The sequence below is a fragment of the Anabrus simplex genome, chromosome 3, assembly GCF_040414725.1.
Source record: "Anabrus simplex isolate iqAnaSimp1 chromosome 3, ASM4041472v1, whole genome shotgun sequence".
NCBI lineage: Eukaryota > Metazoa > Arthropoda > Insecta > Orthoptera > Tettigoniidae > Anabrus > Anabrus simplex.
In genome coordinates this window covers 9,251,085-9,272,751 of record NC_090267.1, presented here as the reverse complement: position 1 = coordinate 9,272,751, position 21,667 = coordinate 9,251,085, and the positions used below count along the sequence as shown (strand labels likewise).

At 43.4% G+C, this 21,667-nt stretch overlaps 1 protein-coding gene across 1 annotated transcript in view; it reads right to left on the bottom strand.

Moving 5' to 3' along the window:
* LOC136865921 (uncharacterized) overlaps window positions 1-21,667 on the bottom strand; it is a 333,721-nt gene that overhangs the window by 45,777 nt on the left and 266,277 nt on the right. Inside the window, exons 9-10 of the mRNA XM_068226916.1 lie at window positions 8,664-8,753; window positions 36-110 (exon numbers count right to left, since the gene is read on the bottom strand). The gene's annotated coding sequence lies outside the window, so the exon portion shown is untranslated. The remainder of the gene's footprint in view (window positions 1-35; window positions 111-8,663; window positions 8,754-21,667) is intronic.

Here is a 21,667-nt window from a genome sequence, read left to right as displayed (position 1 = left end):
TACCCAATGATTTACGTTAACTCAAATGCATTTACCTGTGCTGGCCCCGGCTGTGTTAACTCTAATTTGGTTTCTTGTTTCAGATGTATCGATACAAGTTGAGAATGTTCCTGTGGAAATTAATATATATATATCAGAGTGGCAATTTGCACACGTCTATTAATATAGTCACAAAAAATTAACATTATAATTTATTATCTGCCAGTATATGAGTCAATTTTAAAATTTCAATAATATTTAGGGAACGTTTCCAAAAATAGGGGTTCCTTAAAATCAGTGAGTGAAGTTCAGGAGAAGAAAAGCATCCTATTAAAATTTTCAGGGATACTTTTTATTGCGGATCAATCACACCACATATAAAACCATTAAAATATCAGGAAAAGTGTACAGAAATATTCATAATTATTTTACCCACTGCAAACAAAATATTTCTTAAAAATCCAGACCACTAAACTTTACTTTATACCTGCAAGTACAGCTACCATGAAATATGAATCTTCCATCTCACCTGTTGTATGTTATGTCCCATGTGCAGCAGAGAGCCCAGGTATTACCAACTGCATACCAAAGAAATGAGGAGTGAGTTAGTGTCCCATAACTTTACTTTCCTAGCTAGGCAGTGCTACCACAAATTAGTCTGCCAAGACCACTGAATTTTTGGGGGTACTATTTCCTTTACCTCACAGTAACACAGACATGCCTTATTGCAGTGATGGGACAGGCAAGACCTGGGAGTGGCAAGAAGCGACCATAGTCTTAATTAAGGTGGTTGTTATTTGAGTTATCAGTCCATAGAGTTTTTGATGCAGCGCTCCATGCCATTCCATCCTGCAATAACCTTTTCATTTCTACATAAATGCTGCAGCCAACAACTGCTCTAATCTGCTAGACCTTGATCTACCCCTATCATTCATACAGCTAAAATTCCCTTGAAAACCAACTGCACAAGTCCTGGGAGTCTTATGATGTGTCCTCTAAAGCTATGAGTTCTTCTGGTCAAATTTAGCCAAATCCATCCCCTCTCGCCAGTTCAATTTAGTACCACTTCATTAGTGATTTGATCTATCCATCTCTCCTTTAGCATTCTTCTGTAATGCCACATTTCAAAAGCTCCACTCCTCTTTCATGCTGAGCTAGTTTTAATGAATGTTTAACTTTGATACAATGTCACGCTCCAGACGAAAGTCTTCAAAAACATCCTTCTAATTCAATTCCTATATCAATGTTTGAAGTGAGCAAATTCCTTTTCACAAGAAAGGTCTTCTTTCCTTGTGCTAGTCTGCATTTTATGTCTTCCTTACATCTACCAACATTAGTTATTTTACTATTCAAGTAAAAATTGTTGTCTACTTCCTTTAAGATTTCAATTCTTTATCTAACATTTTCTGCATCATGTGACTTCATTTCACTACACTTATTATTTTTCTTTTTTGCTATTTGCTTTACGTTGCGCCAACACAGATAGGTCTTATGGCAATGATGGGAGAGGAAAGGGCTAGGACTGAGAAGGAAGTGGCCATGGCCTTATTTAAGGTACAGCCCCAGCATTTGCCCGGTGTGAAAATGGGAAACCACGGAAAACCATCTTCAGAGCTGCCGACAGTGGGGTTCAAACCCACTATCTCCCGAATACTGGATACTGGCTGCACTTAAGCGACTGCAGTTATCAACCTCGGTCCTCATTACTTTTGTTTTGGACTTATTTATTTTAATCTTGTACTCTTTACCCAAGGCTACGTCAATACCATTCAGCAATTTCTCTATGTTGTCTGCAGTCCTGGATAAAATAACAATATCACAAGCAAAGCTCAGGGTTTTGATTTCCTCTCCATGGATTGTGATTCCCTTTCCAAATTCCTCTTTGATTTCCTTTACTGCCTGTTCTATATCAACACTGAAAAGGATGGGGAGAAACTGCAACCTTGCCTCACTCCTTTCTGGATTACTGCATTTTTTCAGAGCTTCTTATGACTTTTTTTATACAGATTGCAGACAACTCTTTGATCTTGGTATCTGATCCTGACCACCTTCAGAATCTCAAATAGCTTGGTCAAATCAACATTATCAAATGCCTTTCAAGATCTATGAAGGCCATGTACATGGACTTGTTTTTCTTGATTCGATTCTCTAAGATCAGATGTAAAGTCAGTATTGTTTCACATGTTCCTACATTTCTTCTGAAGCCAACTGATCTTCTACCAACTCAGTTTCAACTTGTCTTTCCATTCTTCCGAATATAATGTGTTAAAATTTTGCAGGTGTGATATACTAAACTGATGGCGCAGTAGTTTTCACACTTGTCAGCACCGGCTTTCTTGGGAATAGGTATAACAGCATTCTGTCGAAAATCGGATGGCACTTCTGTCTCATACATCTTACACACTAAATGGGATAACCTCATCACACTGGTTTCTCCTAAAGCATTCAATAATTCAGAGGGGATGTCATCAATTCCAGGTGCCTTGTTCTTATTTAGGTCTCTCAAGGCTCTGTCAAATTCTGATCTCTAAATTGGTCTCCTATTTCGTCAGCATCAACAGCCTCTTCTTGTTCCAGTACCACATCATCTACATCATTACCATGATACAACTGTTGGATATATGTTCCTGCCATCTTTCTGCCTTGTCTTCTTTCCCTACAAGTGGTCTTCCACCTGAGCTCTAATATTCATACACCTCGTTTTTCTTATCTCCAAAGATTTCATTGATTTTCCTGTTTGCAGCATCTAACTTTCCTAGGACCATACAATCTTCATCATCTTTGTACTTCTCCTTCAGCTGTTCTTCCTTAGCTGACCTGCACTTCAAGGCCACTTCATTCTTTAATTGCCTGTATTCTTTCTTCCCTCGTCATTTCTTGCATTCTTGTACTTTTGTCATTCATCAATCAGGTCTAATATCTCCTGAGTTATCGACTGATTGTTAATTGATCTTCCCTTTCTTCCTAATATTTCTTCAGCAACCCAAGAGACCTGATTCTTCATGTTAGTCCATACTTTCTCTACTTTGTTTCCTTTAGTTTTTTCATTTAGTTTTTGTGCAACATGTTACTTGAAACAATCCCTCACACTCTTTTCTTTCAACTTTTCTAGATCCCATCTTGTTGCATTCATTTCTTCAATTTCTTAAACTTCAGATGGCATTTCATGACCAGCAAGTTGTTGTCAGAGTCCCCATCTGCTCCTGGGAAAGTTTTGCAAGCCAACACCTGGTTTCTGAATTTTTGCCTAATCATAATGAAGTCCATTTTATACCTTCCAGTGTCTCCATGTCTCATCCACATATACAGCTGTCATTTGTGGTGTTTGAACCAAGTATCAGCAAGGACTAGATTATGATTGGTGCAGAATTTAACCAGCCGACTTCCTCTTTCATTCCTTTGTCCCAATCCAAATTCTCCTACTGTATTACCTTCTGTTCCATGCCCTATCACTGCATTCTGGTCTCCTATCACAATTATGTTCCTGTCACCTTTACATTTAGCATTAAATCTTCTATCTCTTCATATATTCTCTTGATTTCTTCATCATCTGCTGAACAAGTAGGCATTTAGACCTGCACTATTGTGGTGAGCATTGGCTTGGTGTATATCTTAACAACAATAATCATTTCACTATGTTCGCCATAGTACATTACCCGCTGCCCTATTTTCTTATTCATTATTAAACTAACTCCTGCATTTCCCCTGTTTGATTTTGTGTTGAAAATTCTGTAGAACCTGACCAAACATCCAACTCTTCCTGCCACAAACTTCACTTATAACTTATAACCAACTACACCTAATTTTAATCTATCCATTTCCCTTTTCAGATTCTCTAACCAACAGCAACAATTCAAACTTCTAACAATCCACGCTCCATCTCACAGAGTGATGACTGATGACTGCCTCCTCTCATATAGTCCCCAACAAGCCCCACCTTCTCCGACTGCAGTCTTAAGATGTATGCACTCTACTCCCTTTAGACCTTCCTATTTACCCTCAACACACTAAATACACTGACTGACAGAGCAAATGCAACACCAAGAAGGAGTGGTCAGAACTTTATGCCAATTGCAGGGTAGACTGACGTCACTGAGGTATGCTCATGATGTGAAATGCGCCGCTGTGCTGCGCACATAGCGAACGATAAATGGACACGCGTTTGCGAATGGCCCACTTCGTACCGTGATTTCTCAGCTGACAGTCATTGTAGAATGTGTTGTCGTGTGCCACAGGACACGTGTATAGCTAAGAATGCCAGGCCGCCGTCAACGGAGACATTTCCAGCAGACAGACGACTTTACGAGGGGTATGGTGATCGGGCTGAGAAGGGCAGGTTGGTCGCTTCGTCAAATCGCAGCCGATACCCATAGGGATGTGTCCACGGTGCAACACCTGTGGCGAAGATGGTTGGCGCAGGGACATGTGGCATGTGCGAGGGGTCCAGGCGCAGCCCGAGTGACGTCGCGAGGATCGGCGCATCCGCCGCCAAGCGGTGGCAGCCCCGCACGCCACGTCAACCGCCATTCTTCAGCATGTGCAAGACACCCTGGCTGTTCCAATATCGACCAGAACAATTTCCCGTCGATTGGTTGAAGGAGGCCTGCACTCCCGGCGTCCGCTCAGAAGACTACCATTGACTCCACAGCATAGACGTGCACGCCTGGCATGGTGCCGGGCTAGAGCGACTTGGATGAGGGAATGGCGGAACGTCGTGTTCTCCGATGAGTCACGCTTCTGTTCTGTCAGTGATAGTAACCGCAGACGAGTGTGGCGTCGGCGTGGAGAAAGGTCAAATCCGGCAGTAACTGTGGAGCGCCCTACCGCTAGACAACGCGGCATCATGGTTTGGGGCGCTATTGCGTATGATTCCACGTCACCTCTAGTGCGTATTCAAGGCACGTTAAATGCCCACCGCTACGTGCAGCATGTGCTGCGGCCGGTGGCACTTCCGTACCTTCAGGGGCTGCCCAATGCTCTGTTTCAGCAGGATAATCCCCGCCCACACACTGCTCGCATCTCCCAACAGGCTCTACGAGGTGTACAGATGCTTCCGTGGCCAGCGTACTCTCCGGATCTCTCACCAATCGAACATGTGTGGGATCTCATTGGATGCTGTTTGCAAACTCTGCCCCAGCCTCGTACAGACGACCAACTGTGGCAAATGGTTGACAGAGAATGGAGAACCGTCCTTCAGGACACCATCCCCACTATTATTGACTCTGTACCTCGATGTGTTTCTGAGTGCATCGCCGCTCGCGGTGGTCCTACATCCTACTGAGTCGATGCCGTGCACATTGTGTAACCTGCATATCGGTTTGAAATAAACATCAATTATTCATCCGTGCCGTCTCTGTTTTTTCCCCAACTTTCATCCCTTTCGAACCACTCCTCCTTGGTGTTGCATTGTCACTGTCAGTCAATGTATAAAAGACCATGAGCACTACAAGAGCCCCACAATTCCCCTCTTCAAATGATCCACCAGCCTTCAGGTTCAAGCCTGAGAAAGAGGTAAACAGCTAAGAAGTATGGCAATCTTTTGGTGTACAGGGAGAAGGTCCAAGTTCACTAACCTCACCTATTGGGCTTCTCCAGGAGGGCGTGTGACGTTATGTTAGAGCTGACAGATTAGGTTAACATCAAGACCTTGGAGAAAGAGGTCACAGACCTTGCTGTTGTTTTAAAACATCAAGGCATCAAATCCCTTGTTGATTATTATAATATTCATTTATGGGTATTTAAGACCATGTTAAGAAACCATCACACATTATGGAAAGCCGTCTGTTTTGTCAGCCACTTCTCATCTATTCAAAACTGATGTCCATAGAATTTGAGTCTTCTTTTCCTAATTGACTCAATCAATGTTTAGCTTTCCTGGTATAGACCTGCCCACCTTCATACCCTATACTGGCCAACCACGATTTTTTAACGATCCGGGGCATTTCCCTCAAATTTCTCAGTTTCTCATAGTCCCAACATTCCTGTTTTTGGAGGCATTCACTAGCATACAGACACTCTGTTTTAATCACAGTCAAAGTGTGTCAGTTTAGCTTGCCTTGAGATGCTGCATAAAGCATGTGTCCAGTGAAAAGCAGTTTTCAGCTGCATGATTTCCATGAGGTATTTGAAACTGGCAACTCTGTCTATCTTACAATGCACTCCCTTCAAGTGATACGGGGCTGTTTCCATGTTGGTTATATATTTGTATGTTTCAAAGGAAATTTGGGGCCCTGCTTTATCTGCTTCCTGCTTTAGTATATTTATCTGCTCTGCAGATGTGCCAGTGTACCTTGACAGGATTTTTCCTATTCACAGATGTTTTCCAAAACACAGCTGAAGAGAACCAGAGATAGCCTTTAACCCTGTTACCCCTGCTTTAATTCTAAAACTCCTTCCAGAGCTCCTGCATGAATTTTACTTTAGAATATTTGTTCTTAATAATTTCAGTTATTTTGGTGTCTACTCCGAATTCTACCTGCATGTTGGTCCACATTAAAATTTTAAATAAAACTTCATATTATAAATCAATGAACTGACAAGCTTAGATTGAAAAATAAAATCTTCAAGAAAGGGTTTAACATGCCATCTGGAATCATGGCTTAAATGTCCATAGTACCTCAATTGAAATAGTTAACACAAGTTGTATAATTCAATGACATGATTTAATAATTTAAATAATTTAACAACACGTATTGAACTCGTATGATTTAATGAAACAGCATTCATTCGCCCGTGGTTCTAAAAAAAATCTGCAATCAATTAGCGATTTAATGAACCAGCATTCCTTCGCCCATTGTTCTAAGAAAAAGCCGCAATCAATTAGTGATTCAATGAACGAGCATTCCTTCGCCCACGGTTCTAAATAAAATCCTCACATCAATTAGTACATATCTTCAGGTAGTTTAATTAAATCAGTGATAAGTTACCATTACCTTAATGGCAGTAACATACAGACATTCAATGAAATGTGAAAGGAATTTTTCCCTTATCGACACACACAATGAAATATAGCACGAAGTAACAAGAATTCTTTTGAAGATATGAATATAAAAGTCATCATCTGAGAATGAACGAATAATGCACCAACGTGCAAATAACAATGGTGCGGCCTCAGTTTGTACCTAGAATGGATAAAGTACATCCCTATATATATCACAATTGCATAACCATATACTGGATGGTTCATTCTAGATCACACTCTTGCAAATAGCTGAAAAAGAAATTCATGCACATGCACAAACATTAAATGATGCTGGTCACTGGATCTGGTCAGGTTCTCGTAAAAATGTACCTAAGAAATAAACAAGAGCAGAACTTGACGTATGGCATCTAATATCCTTGGGTGCATATCGAGGATAGTACTATTTCATTACTTCCATGTCAATTCATTCATCTAAATGGCCTACATGTTTATGTAGGCAAAGACTCTATATTCATCAAATTCCTCACTTTAATAAATATGCAGACTCATCATAACACATAGCTCCACAATATCACATAAATTCATAACAACACTCAGATTCGCAATATCGTAGATTCTCAATACTTGTGGCTAATATCGTCTTAACTGCTCCTGTAAATAAATTTCGTACTATCTTACTTCAACTGCACTAGCCTGAATTAAATTCCTATGCTAAGCAGTATAGGTACACAATAATAAATTTGATCATGAATAACTATTACTTCGAAGATCCTACTTGTCTGACCACTGTAACATCATTATGATTCATACACGTGATGACTAACTTCCATAAAATCAAGACTGTATTATGATGCAATAAAATTATATGATCACGTGGCTTTAAATTATAAAATGAAGATTCACATCCCTAGACTCTGTTTATTTGCTGACACAATATCACTTTCATATTTCCAACATCTCTACATGTTCTGCTCATATAAATATATACACACATCTTATGTTGTCATGAGACACTTTTCCAGCTGTCAACTCCTCTCCACAGAGTAAGCTTCTTGGCACGCTGCAGCAAGGTGAGTCTCACACTATAACTCAGTATACCTTTGCTTCATATGACTTGCCCTTTATAGCTGAGGAACCTCGGTCCTACTTATCATCCTAGGACCTACATGTACACTGAAAACCACCTTTTGACGGCATGGTACAATTTTAAGATAAGAAAGACTATGCCACGAACAGTGCGCAGATTATTCCTCAGTGCTGCATTTCACTACGAATAAGATACTTATCAATATTTTAACGTGTTCATTAAGCTTTATCATACCAAAGCCCAACTTTACAGAATGTGCCTCGTGACAACATAACACTAATACGCTGCCAACATTTAACACTCCTCATGTATTTTATATAAACTATTTTAAATGTGGGTCGTTATACAAAATTTTACCTAGTGTGTGTATATATTGTTGCTGTATGTGAATTTATTCTCTTGCTTGGTTTTACGAAAGGCTGATGATGACATTGTAAACATTTCAAAACTGGTAGCTTCATAATGATAAAAATGTTGTAGTATAACGTATGTGCAACAGTTTTGTAAGTATTGAAAAGTTGGATTTCCTTACATTAAAATTACTTCTGCGATAGTATAGTCTGTCTTGACAGGTCCAAAAAACATCTGTGGTCTGAAAAACTGCACTGGCTTTCATCCAATTTACCCCCTATCACATTATCAATTATTAGATATTATTTATGGTACCAAACTTACAAAGTTTGAGGGTTGTTCTTCTGTATCTGAAGACCATGCTGGCTCACATTTGACAAACACAGGTTCTTCCATACTTTTTGACAAAATACCCTGCAAAAAAAAATTATAGAATTTGGGACTCGTCTTAGACCTTTGACAAACACATGTTCCTCCATACTTTTCAACAAAATACCCTACAAAATATAATTAATATAGCTCTTGAAATAAGTCCAATGTGTATAAAAATTGGGACTTATCTTAGACCACTGTCTTAAATATTGGGAATTCCAATAATATTCACAGATAGGCTATATGTCCTTAGTCCATGTCACTGAGGGTGATTTAATTTTGAGGGAAAGTAAATCTACAGTACAGAAGATTCCTGTCTTAACTCTAGTTGAAGACAACAAAAGGAGATCAGTAAAACTCTACTAGCAGTTCAAAAAAGAGACATTAAGAATTTTATATGGTGCAGTTTACATGACATCAGAGCATACTACACGATGTTGCCAACTTAGGAATTATTTTCAGGCTGGCTAGTGTTATGATCATCACCAAATATGAGCTATGTCTGTCTAGTGACCAGACTATTGGTCTATGGACATTAGCCCCCAGGTTAAAGCCACAAATGGGCCAAGGCTTCTACTATCCCCTGTGACAGCATTGGCTAGTGAGAGGACCAATTGATAGTTACATCACAGAAACTGCCATTACATCTGGCACAAGCCATGTAACGTCACTTTTAAACTCCGAGGTTTCATTATTTTTTGTCTAGGGTATAAGTGTAGACATTTCTCCACACCATCTTTATCTCTAGATGAAAATTCCAACATGAGATATACAAGAATTCAAGCGACAACTGTCCTGCTACAAACCCAGGAGCTAACAACGCCCTCTCTCCTAACTAAAACTACTGGTACACTATATTCTATCAAAAATATTAATAACTAGCATTACACACTGACAGGAAATGTTAATAACAAGAACTAATTCCCATCAACTTGTATCACTGCCAGACAAACAAGTAGGCTACTGCGTTAACAAAAATTAGGCAACCACAGACAGCATTCCTCACATAAAATAATATTCATTTACACGAAGGGGAGTTAAGGATTGGAAAACTTACCAAGGGAGATGTGCAATAAATTTCCAATTTCTTTGCAATCATTTAAGAAAAGGCTAGGAAAATAACAGATAGGGAATCTGCCACCTGGGCAATTGCAATAAATGCAGATCAGTAGTGACTGATTGATTGATATTTAGCCATACTAGAGCAAAACCACAATTAGTGCATCTTGTTGATGTCCGCATGTTTTTACTCAGGTTACCGTACTGTATTTCAGTGTGACCTCAATGTTAAGTAAAATAAATTTCTTGTACATTATAGTTGTATTTGTTTAGGATGTTCAGTACAAAACACCGTAATCTGTAGATGCAGGTGTTTACCTGGAAATTGAAGGAGAATTCACCCCATCTGCAAATGTCGCGGTTTTGCGCGGGCACTGTTCGAAATCTTTAGAAAATTTCAGACCCGTATTTTTCTTGCAGATATCGTTTATTGGACTGGCACAGCACTTTGTTAGAAACTAAAAGTAAAGTTGAAAACTTACGGTTGCCCAATTATTGCTCTACAAGTCTCCCGCGAGTTCTATACCGCTTGACGGCCAGTTCGAGATGGAAACTTTTCCTTCGTACAAAAATTCAAATTTACATTACCATAAAAATAAGCTGAAGAAGTAAAAAGCTGTGAAAGTAATATTTTCATACCAAATCACATGCTTATCTCCCATTATAAGTCTAAATCGATGAAAAGCACTATTACTACTTTGGAAAGAAATTGAACGAACAACTCTAGCTTTAACTGCAAAGCACCATTGCTTCATGTAGTTGCTAAGGCATAGCCCTAGTGTAGGCACTCCTACCTTTCTATATTCTGAAATGGTAAGCCCCTTGAAGATATTCTCAGCACAAGACTACGGTTTGGTCATTTATAACGACGTCATAGATATGAATCATTAATGAACGAACTATTTTAATTGAACGACTCATTTACTGGGCTGTTACGTTTTGGTTAAAATATTTTGAACTGATCCATCACGCGATCATTCAGCACAACAAAAGGTAGAGTTGTTGTTGTTGTTGTTGTCGGAGAGGTTATGGGCTCTATTATTTCACCCAGCCACTACACTTATTATCGTGATATTACACTTATAATGCGAAATCACACGCAATGAGTCCACTACGAAGGTCTCAAGAACAGTTGAGCATCGGGTCTATGTACACACCTTAAGTAACGCGAAACATAACAAAGGAAGTGCGTAGAAGCAAAAAACAGTGGAAGCAGGAGTATGTAACGGTGCGAACTAGGGATGGGCCACTCGATCGCCTGCTCGAGCAGGCTCGAGTGCTGACGTCACGAACTGGTGTGTCGAGCCAGATCGAGCAACACGGAATTCCCTCGTGACGTAGGCTTGCATGTGCACTAAGCAGGAGTGTGTGTTAGGTAGTGATGTGCTTGAGCCCGGCTCGAGCTGCTCGAACAGATGACGTCAGAGCTCGACCCTGTTCGAGCTTTGCTCGAGCTTTTGCGCGCGCCGCAACCTAGCGCCTTGCTGGTACTAACACCCAGCAAACTTGAGAAGGACATGTAAGAGTATTTATGCTGGACAGTACCGGTTCGTCCTCTCTACTGTTACTTCCGTGTATTTTGTACATAATATAATTTCGACCCATACCTATATATTGGAGACAGTCAAAATGTTTGTTTGTGCGATGATTCGTTACACATGCCTCCATCCGAATAAACCAATTCTCTACTAAAATGTGTTGTTTGGGCCGTATAAAGACAGAAAAAGGAAACCATTCACGTGTCGTAATAGTTACATATTTAAATGGTTACAAGACTAAAAATGTATATTTTACCTGCAGTTGTTGTTGACACGTTTCTCGCTCGGGTGCGTGGCTCAATGGTAAGCGTGTTGGCCTTTGGTTGCAGGGGTCCCGGGTTCGATACCCGGTAGGATCAGGATTTTTAAAACCATAAGATGATGTCTTGTTTTATTTGTTCCAGATGGGCTCGAAAACTACTGAACCGATTGACCTGAATTATTGTAAATGATACAGCTTGAAATCGCGAGTCACGTTTGAGTTTCATATAGCCTATATACCACGCAATCAGACAGTAACATTGCTGCATCATAATATTTATACATGTATTTGTGTATACGATTGATGAGATATCAATCCTTTCTTACTCAAAGTCTTCTATACGAGCAACAAGGGTAATACTCTCCCAAGGAGTGGATTCAAACCCCCCAACATTGAGGACAGAAGGAGAACCTCGCCTGAGGCGCTGCCAGCTGTCTTAGCCGCCCAAAGCATCGCATTGTAAGAATAATATTACCGTATTTATAATTTTGCACGGTCTAGAAAGCCAAGATTAACAGACGAGAGGATCTGTCATGCTGACCACACGACACCTCGTAATCTGCAGACCTTCGGGCTGAGCAGCGGTCGCTTGGTAGGCCATGGCCCGTCGGGGCTGTTGCGCCATGGGGTCTGGTTTGGTTTTTTATTCATAATGTTGCGTCCAACGTGCAGTTGTTACACGGCACACAAGTACTGCCTTGGGAGGAAATACTTCTGTTAATACGCGGGGAATATTACGAATACATGCTTTGTCCTTTTCATTGCATATTATCATAATCTAAGCCTTCTAATTTTATGGCCAACCTTTATTCCTCATAAGATATACGTCAATGACTGAATGTAGTAATATGTGAAAGCACGCACCTTCGTTATAAATATTATACACACACATGTGTGAAAGGTGCTTCACTTCATATGCTGTTTGCTAATCTGCACGTTCTATCTGTAGCCCGAGACAGACTCCGCCTTCAATCACGTGATTGCTCGAGCTTGCTTCGAACCTCGGCGCGTATCGGGTCGGCTCGATCCCGCTCTCTACGCGTGTGATGGGCAAATGATACCCGTGTTCAAGCGGGATCGAGCCGACCCGTTACGGGCCGAGGTTCGAAGCAAGTTCGAGCAGTCACGTGATCGAAGGCGGGTTCTGACTCGGGCTACAGCTAGTGATAAGCAAACAAAACCTGTGTTCTAGCGGGATCGAGCCGACCCGCTACGCGCCGAGGTCCGAGCCTGTTCGAAGCAAGCTCGAGCTGTCACAAGACCGAAGGCGGATTCTGACTCGGGCTACAGCTAGTGATAAGCAAACGATACCCGTGTTCTAGCGGGATCGAGCCGACCCGATACGCGCCGAGGTTCGAGCCTGTTCGAAGCAAGCTCGAGCTGTCACATGACCGAAGGCGGATTTTGACTCGGGCTACAGCTAGTGATAAGCAAACGATACCTGTGTTCTAGCGAGATCGAGCCGACCCGATACGCGCCGAGGTTCAAGCCTGTTCGAAGCAAGCTCGAGCTGTCACAAGACCGAAGGCGGATTCTGACTCGGGCTACAGCTAGTGATAAGCAAACGATACCTGTGTTCTAGCGAGATCGAGCCGACCCGATACGCGCCGAGGTTCAAGCCTGTTCGAAGCAAGCTCGAGCTGTCACATGACCGAAGGCGGATTTTGACTCGGGCTACAGCTAGTGATGGACAAACGATACCTGTGTTCTAGCGGGATCGAGCCGACCCGATACGAGCCGAGGTTCGAGCCTGTTTGAAGCAAGCTAGAGCAGTCACGTGATCGAAGGCGGGTTCTGACTCGGGCTACAGCTAGTCATAAGCAAACAAAACCTGTGTTCTAGCGAGATCGAGCCGACCCGATAGGCGCCGAGGTTCGAGCCTGTTCGAAGCAAGCTCGAGCTGTCACAAGACCGAAGGCGGATTCTGACTCGGGGTACAGCTAGTGATGGACAAACGATACCTGTGTTCTAGCGGGATCGCGCCGACCCGATACGAGCCGAGGTTCGAGCCTGTTTGAAGCAAGCTCGAGCTGTCACATGACCGAAAGCGGGTTCTGACTCGGGCTACAGCTAGTGATAAGCAAAAGATACCTGTGTTCTAGCGGGATGGAGCCGACCCGATACGCGCCGAGGTTCGAAGCAAGTTCGAGCAGTCACGTGATCGAAGGCGGGTTCTGACTCGGGCTACTGCTAGTGATAAGCAAACAATACCTGTGTTCTAGCGGGATCGAGCCGACCCGATACGCGCCGAGGCTCGAGCCTGTTCGAAGCAAGCTCGAGCTGTCACATGACCGAAGGCGGATTTTGACTCGGGCTACAGCTAGTGATGGACAAACGATACCCGTGTTGTAGCGGGATCGAGCCGACCCGATACGAGCCGAGGTTCGAGCCTGTTCGAAGCAAGCTCGAGCTGTCACATGACCGAAGGCGGATTCTGACTCGGGCTACAGCTAGTGATAGGCAAACGATACCCGTGTTGTAGCGGGATCGAGCCGACCCGATACGAGCCGAGGTTCGAGCCTGTTCGAAGCAAGCTCGAGCTGTCACATGACCGAAGGGTGAGTCTGACTCGGGCTACAGCTAGTGATAGGCAAACGATACCCGTGTTGTAGCGGGATCGAGCCAATCCGATACGAGCCGAGGTTCGAGTCTGTTCGAAGTAAGCTCGAGCAGTCATCACGTGACCGAAGGCGCAGTTGACTCGGGCTACAGCTAGTGATGGGCGAACGATACCCGTGTTCGAGCAGGATCGAGCCGACCCGATACGCGCCGAGGTTCGAGCAGTCACGTGACCGAAGGCGCAGTTGACTCGGGCTACAGCTAGTGATGGGCGAACGATACCCGTGTTCAAGCAGGATCGAGCCGACCCGATACGCGCCCAGGTTCGAGCTCAAATACGTCAACCTCTTGTCGGTAGATTTAATGGCACGCAAAGAACTCCTGCGGAACTAACTTCCGGCACCTTGGCGTGTCCGAAAACGGTAAAAGTTGTTAGTGGGACGTAAAGCCAATAAAATTATTATTCTTTCTTGGACCTTATATTTTTCTAGCCCGATTTCCTCAGCGCTTTAAAACGAGGATGTAAAGGGTGTTTATTTTCTGTTTGGGGCCATAACCATAGAAGTAAAGAACCCCATTGTTCGTTATTGGCTTTACGACCCACTAGCTACTCTTTCGGTTTTCGGCATCGTTTTCTTTAATTGCCCATCTTCTTCTTCGTCTTAATCTGCTTACCCTCCAGGGTCGGTTTTTCCCTCGGGCTCAGCGAGGGATCCTACCTCCACCGCCTCAAGGGCAGTATCCTGGAGCTTCAGGCTCTGGGTCGGGGATACAACTGGGGAGGATGACCAGTACGTTGCCCACGCGGCCTTTCCTGTTATGCTGAACAGGGGCCCTGCGAGAGGATGGGAAGTTTGGAAGGGATAGACAAGGAAGAGGGAAGGAAGCGGCCGTGTCCGTAAGTTAGGTACCATCACGGCAATAGCCTGGAGGAGAAGTGGGCAACCACGGAAAACCACTTCGAGGATGACTGAGGTGGGAATCCAACCCACCTCTACTCAGTTGACACCCAGAGGCTGCGTGTACCCCGTTCCAGCCCTCGCACCACTTTTCAAATTTCATGGCAGAGCCGGGAATCGAACCCGGACCTCCGGGGGTGGCAGCTAATCACACTAACCACTGCACAACAGAGGCGGACTAATTGCCAATCAATTAATAAATTGATGGTTTCATAACGTAATGCTTACGCACGTAAAATCGGTATAAACTGTATACCTCAACAGTAAACTATGTAGACCCTGTCCAGGCGGACATTCTGAGCCTTTCGCCAGTCAAATGCGAGCGGCCGTCCACTGTGCTATTCATGAAAAACAAAACGGAACCTATTAAGAATATTTTACCTGCATATGTCGACGTCGTTTCGTGGAGGTGTCTCCCCCTCATTTGGAATGGTGTCATTCGACGAAGGACGAATATTATGAATTTTTAAGTATCTTATCGTCGTCGATGTATTTTTACTACCGTTTTAATATTTTATCACATCGAGTGCATTTTACTCGTTTGTCTGGAAGCTCTTCAAAGTAGTCCCAAGTCCATGACCTTTTTCTACCGGCCATTGTCTGCTCTGTCTGAAGTAATAACAAATTCGTCTATTATAATAATGTATTTTCTTTCTTTCTTAATCTGCATACCCTCCAGGGTCGGTTTTTCCCTCGAACTCAGCTAGGGATCCCACCTCTACCGCCTCAAGGGCAGTGTCCGGGAGCTTCAGACTCAGGGTCGTGGGATACAACTGGGGAGGATGAGCAGTACCTCGCCCAGGCGGCCTCACCTGCGTAGCCTTAAGTTAGGTACCATCCCGGCATTTGCCTGGAGAAGAAGTGGGAAACCACGGAAAACCACTTCCAGGATGGCTGAGGTGGGAATGGAACCCACCTCTACTCAGTTGACCTCCAGAGACTGAGTGGACCCTGTTCCAGCCCTCGTGATACTTTTCAAATTTCGTGGCAGAGCCGGGAATCGAACCCGGGCCTCCGGGGGTGACAGCTAATCACACTAACCACTACACCACAGAGGCGGACATAATAATGTATTATTGGGAGATAGTGGGTTCGAGCCCCACCGTCGGCAGCCCTGAAGATGGTTTTCCGTGGTTTCCCATTTTCACACCAGGCAAATGCTGGGGCTGTACCTTAATTAAGGCCACGGCCGCTTCCTTCCAACTCCTAGGCCTTCCCTATCCCATCGTCGCCATAAGACCTATCTGTGTCGGTGCGACGTAAAGCCCGTGGCAAAAAAAAAAAAAAAAAAAGTAATCTAATAGGACGAATTTTCCGTCCGCGCTCCGCTTAGTCGATGTGTGGTGTCGCCTGACAGTTCGAACAGGTTTGATACGGCATCGAGCCTACGTAGCGTATCGGGCCGACTCGAGCCTGCTCGAACTTCCGTATCATTCGCCCATCACTAGTGTTAGGGCTCGAGCCAGAATTCAGTCTGCACTCATTCACGTTGATATTCACCATCCGGCACTACGCGTAGAGTAGAAGTAGAGTCATTAGCGATAGCGTTCATTCTACAGAAATACATACGTACCGTAAGTCATAGTGGACGCATCAGTTTATTAAATCCATATATGCCCAGAATTACTTTTTTTTATCAAATGGAAGTGACTGCTCGACATGGCGATGAGCTCTGCATAGTGATAGTATTTGTGTGGTTTTCCTTTCGTTACTTGGCCGCTACTTCCATTCTTGGTTCTTCTGAACATTGTATGTATCATTTTAATAATATATTTTGTTCAGTCTTATTATAATGCTATATTTACTATTTCTCCTACATAATAACAAAATGTGAACAGACCTGACGTCCTGCGTCCGATATAATATAACTGGGTTTTTTGCTATTGGTTTTACGTCGCACCGACACAGATAGGTGTTATGGCGACGATGGGATAGGAAAGGTATTAGGAGTGGGAAGGAAGCGGCCGCAGCCTTAATTAAGCTACAGCCTCAGCATTTGCCTGGTGTGAAAATGGGAAACCGCGGAAAACCACTTCGAGGATGGCTGAGGTGGGAATCGAACCCACCTCTACTCAGTTGACCTCCAGAGGCTGAGTGGACCCCGTTCCAGCCCTCGTACCACTTTTCAAATTGCGTGGCAGAGCCGGGAATCGAACCCGGGCCTCCGAGGGTGGCGGCTAATCACGCTAACCACTACACCACAGAGGCGGACTTACTTACATATTACGCCGTATCATTTCTCAGGCAATAATATTACTCTAGGATAACAACCATATAATCCATATACTCCTATGTTGTGTAAGGGATTCAATGTATTCCGTTAATAATGTTAAGGCGTTATCATTATAAATATTATTTTCATGGTACGAAATGTAACAAGCTATTTCTGAAATTGCCGGGTGAGGATATAGTTTGTTCAGTTGTGTTCCTGTACACACACTGGTTTCATTTCATTAGTATTAAAAGAGCAAAGAAGATTGCCACTCATCTGATTTAGTACAAGGTAATCACTCATAGATGGCAGGCCATACTCCTGCTCGAGTACTGCTCGAGCTAGATCGAGCAGTGACGTCATCAGCTCGAGCCGCTCGAGCTGCGCTCATGCCCATCCCTAGTGCGAACAATAAACAGACAGTAATTTACAAATGAAGATGAGAGTCATCCAAATATTGATTGATAGCATGTATTAAAGCAGGAGACATTGGTGGGGAGAGCTTTCTGAAGACTGAGAAAACGAGAAATAAAAGCCGGACGAAAAGAATCATACACAGGGCATTGGAATAATAAATGATTTACATCAGCACTCAGAGTACCACATATACAGGAGGAGTGGGGGGAGAGGTTAAAACGATGTTTATACTGAGGAGTAAGAACATGGTTAAAGCGAAGACGAATAATGTTGGTAATGTGACGGCGAGAATAGTTACCCTTCAAATACCAAGGATAGGGAGGAATACAAGGCTGAATATTGTAATAATAGCGACCTTTATAAGAAGCTGATCTAGTCCAATCTTCTTGCCACTGACCATAAGCATAATGTTTAAGAACTGGATAAAAATCGGGTAGAGGAACTGCAAGGTTAAGTAGGGATTTGCCATCACGAACAGCTCGCTTCGCGAATAAATCCGCCTGTTCATTCCCATAGATACCTATATGACTAGGGACCCAGACAAAAGTGAGAACCACCCCAGATTGATGCAAAGTATAAATGAGACTTTTAACATGATACAAATACCAGTTAAAAGAAAGATGAGATGACTTGAGCGACTGAACTGCACTGAGGGAATCCGTATAAATAGCTGCGTTAGGTATAGAATGATGCTTAATGTACATAAGAGCTTGACGAATAGCAAAAATTTCCGCAGTGTAGATAGAAAAGTCACTGGGTAAACGATAGAGTTCAGCAACATTGGTATTGACAATATAGAACGCTGCTCCAACGCCAGAAGAGTTTTTTGAGCCGTCTGTATATATCTGGACGCCAGAATCACTTAGAGCAAAACGTAGCTTCTTAAAAGGTGGGCCAGTCAACGAAGAACCAGGAATAGAAGAAGAAAAATAAGATGTAGGGGAGATAATGATAGAAGGGACAAAAAATAAACAATCAAAATTTACTGAATAAACGGGGGAAGAAGCAGTGCGTAAAATAGTGTTTTTATAGGTGTGCCGTACCCCCGGCAGGATGACCCAAAGGAGAGCGGGCCAGGGATCTGGATATAAATGTAAGGTCCAACCCAGAGGATAATGTCAAGTCCCAATTCAAACAGCTTGACAACAACTTTATTCATAGACAATGTAAAACAAACCAATTCGGAAGCGCACGAAAATCAACATAACATAACTAAGAAGGGTTTTAACCCGTTTCCATTTCTCATCCTTGTAAAATATAAGAGGAATTCCACTCTTCTAAATAAAGGTTTAACATAACGTAAGCTGCGCACCTTGGTACCAAATAAATGTCTTACTAATCTCTACAGCGCTACAACGTATATACAGCTCGCCAGTTACGAGGTAAGGAAAACTCTTCTATCAGTGAACTCACAATGACACGCATACTTCCCAACTACACGTCCAGAACATTCGGGAATCTTTCTTCCATGTTACAAGAAAGGTACAACACCTTAAGTTACTTTACGTTACTTTCACAAAATATCTCGGCACCAAGCCGTTCCTTATCAATTACAACCAGACACATGGCGTTACATATCTGTACAAGTCCCTAGTTCCTCCCATCATCCTACCAACACATAGCAAGCCAGTAGATCTTACCTCCCATGCCCCTCTCACGGTCCTCGGTTCGACCCAAGAGTAGTGCTCTCCACCAAGAGCAGCAGGTAAGTGAGACGGACCACCGCCCGGCGAGGCACACTGGCTCGCCGGGAGGGGTAGGTCCCGATACCAACGTCATCACGCCCCTCTCTCGGAGAAGCCGGGAGGGGGTAAGTACACGCGAGGGAGCATGGCAGACGATCGACATACGAAAGAAATGCAAATACGGAGGGACGCCCCAGGACGGAAAGAATTCCTTGTCCATGGAGCCATAAGTGAGGAACAGGGAGAGACACATTTATTACACAATCAATGCCTAGGACATTCAGAAATACGCACAATGATGGTAGTAAATTTTCAATGAGCTCGCTAGGAGCACAGCACAGGTACCAAGTCCTTTAAGGCGGGAGGAGACCAAACACACGGTTCAGACCTCCCCCCCAAAACACCAACCCAGGGTTGACCAAAGTGTTTTCCTTACATAAAGATCAGCCGCATAAAGTTCATTATCCTGAATACTTGCTGGATATACAATAGTGTTCTTGCTTTACAATAAATAACTATATACAAAAGTAACATCTTGCTGCACATAAAAATGAAGAAACAAGTCTTTGCCCAGATAATATATAAAATTAATACTCTTGCTGGTCACCAAAATGACGTAGTGAGTCCAAGATTATCTCTGAATTTACATTCTTGCTGTACATTAAATGAAATAGCGAGTTCTTGCCAAGATTAGCACTGAAATTACTTTCTTACTATACACCATAATAAAGTAGCGAGTCTTTGCCAAGCCTATCCCTGACTTTACATTCTTGCTGTACCAAAATTTAGTTTCTTACTGTACACCACAATGAAGTAGCGAGTCTTTGACAAGTATATCCCGGGATATGGCAACATTCAGTTCAATGAAGATGTCCCCAGCAATCGCCAGGGGAAAGGTGGGCCATCAGGGCCGGCAACCATCATAGCTGGGATACAACCCAACCAAACCTTGAGCGGCATGCATGCAGGACAACGGCCACAGTAGCGGACCGTCTCGGAGCCTCCTTAGGCAACTCAGACGCTGGAAATCCCAATCCTTCTGAACTCGGTAGCCGTAAGACACGGCGGCTGGAGTCAATGATCGCCAGGAATCGCAGCCACGAGGGGCCCTTCTCATGGAGCAGTGGGCGTAGGTGGATACTCCAGTCCACTGTAAAATAAAGCAGAAGGCCAGCAAAGATGTCGAAAGATATCCATCCACCGGTACAGGGTACAGGGGGCCAATGCAGTGTAGGGGACCGGACCGGGGGGCATGGGAGCAGTACGGGTGCGATAGGACTCCGGGAGGACTCACATTAAATCATTCATAATAAATAAATAATACATCCAGATTTGTTTTTCTTAAAAAAAGAACAAACTTAAACTAACTAAGGGAAGAGCATATCTCCGACAAGAATGGAAATGAGTCAAAACTCTCCGGATAACCAAGTTAAAGCTTCATACCACATGAAACCAAGGTACCCGTAGCTGAAACGCTAAGCAGGCTTTACTTGCGAAAGATGAACTCGGAAGACTCTCTCCGTCTCCGGATCCTTTACCAACAAGGTGACCGGTGTTACGAAATCAATAATTTCATACGGTCCTCGGAATCTAGGAGCGAGCTTCCCGGAAGGCACGAAATTCTTAACAAAAACATTATCTCCTACAGCGAGATCGGTCGGTCGGCGCCCCTCATTGTAACGTTCTCTCTTCTTCTCATAGGACACCTTGAGGTTTTCCTTAGCCTTTTTCCAAATTGCCCTGATGTTAAGGGGGTCAATCCTCTCTGGTAACAGTTCATCAATGTTCCAGAGATTACTGAGTGGAGAGTTGGGAACGAAGGAGAACATAAGAGACACAGGAGAAAACTGATGCGCTTCATGTACAGCAGAATTAAATGCGAAAGCCAGCCATGGCAACGAAGTGTCCCATCTCAAAACATCGTCATGATGGAAGGCGATGAGAGCGGCCCGCAAATTGCGGTTGACTCTCTCTGCATAAGAGGGTTGGGGGTGGTACGGGGACGTTGTCACATGCGTAATGGACAGGCTAAAGCAAAACTTTCTGAACAAATTCGACGTGAACGCCCTCGCATTATCGGACACCAAGTACTGGCTCGGACCAAAAGAAGAAAATATGGTTTTCAAACACCTTATGGTGGACTCTGCCGTGGCTAACCTCGTCGGAAAAAACCAAGAAAAACGAGTGAAGCCGTCGACACAAACAAATATAAATCTATTGCCATCCGTCCTTGACTTGGGGAGGGGTCCCACATAATCTATAAAT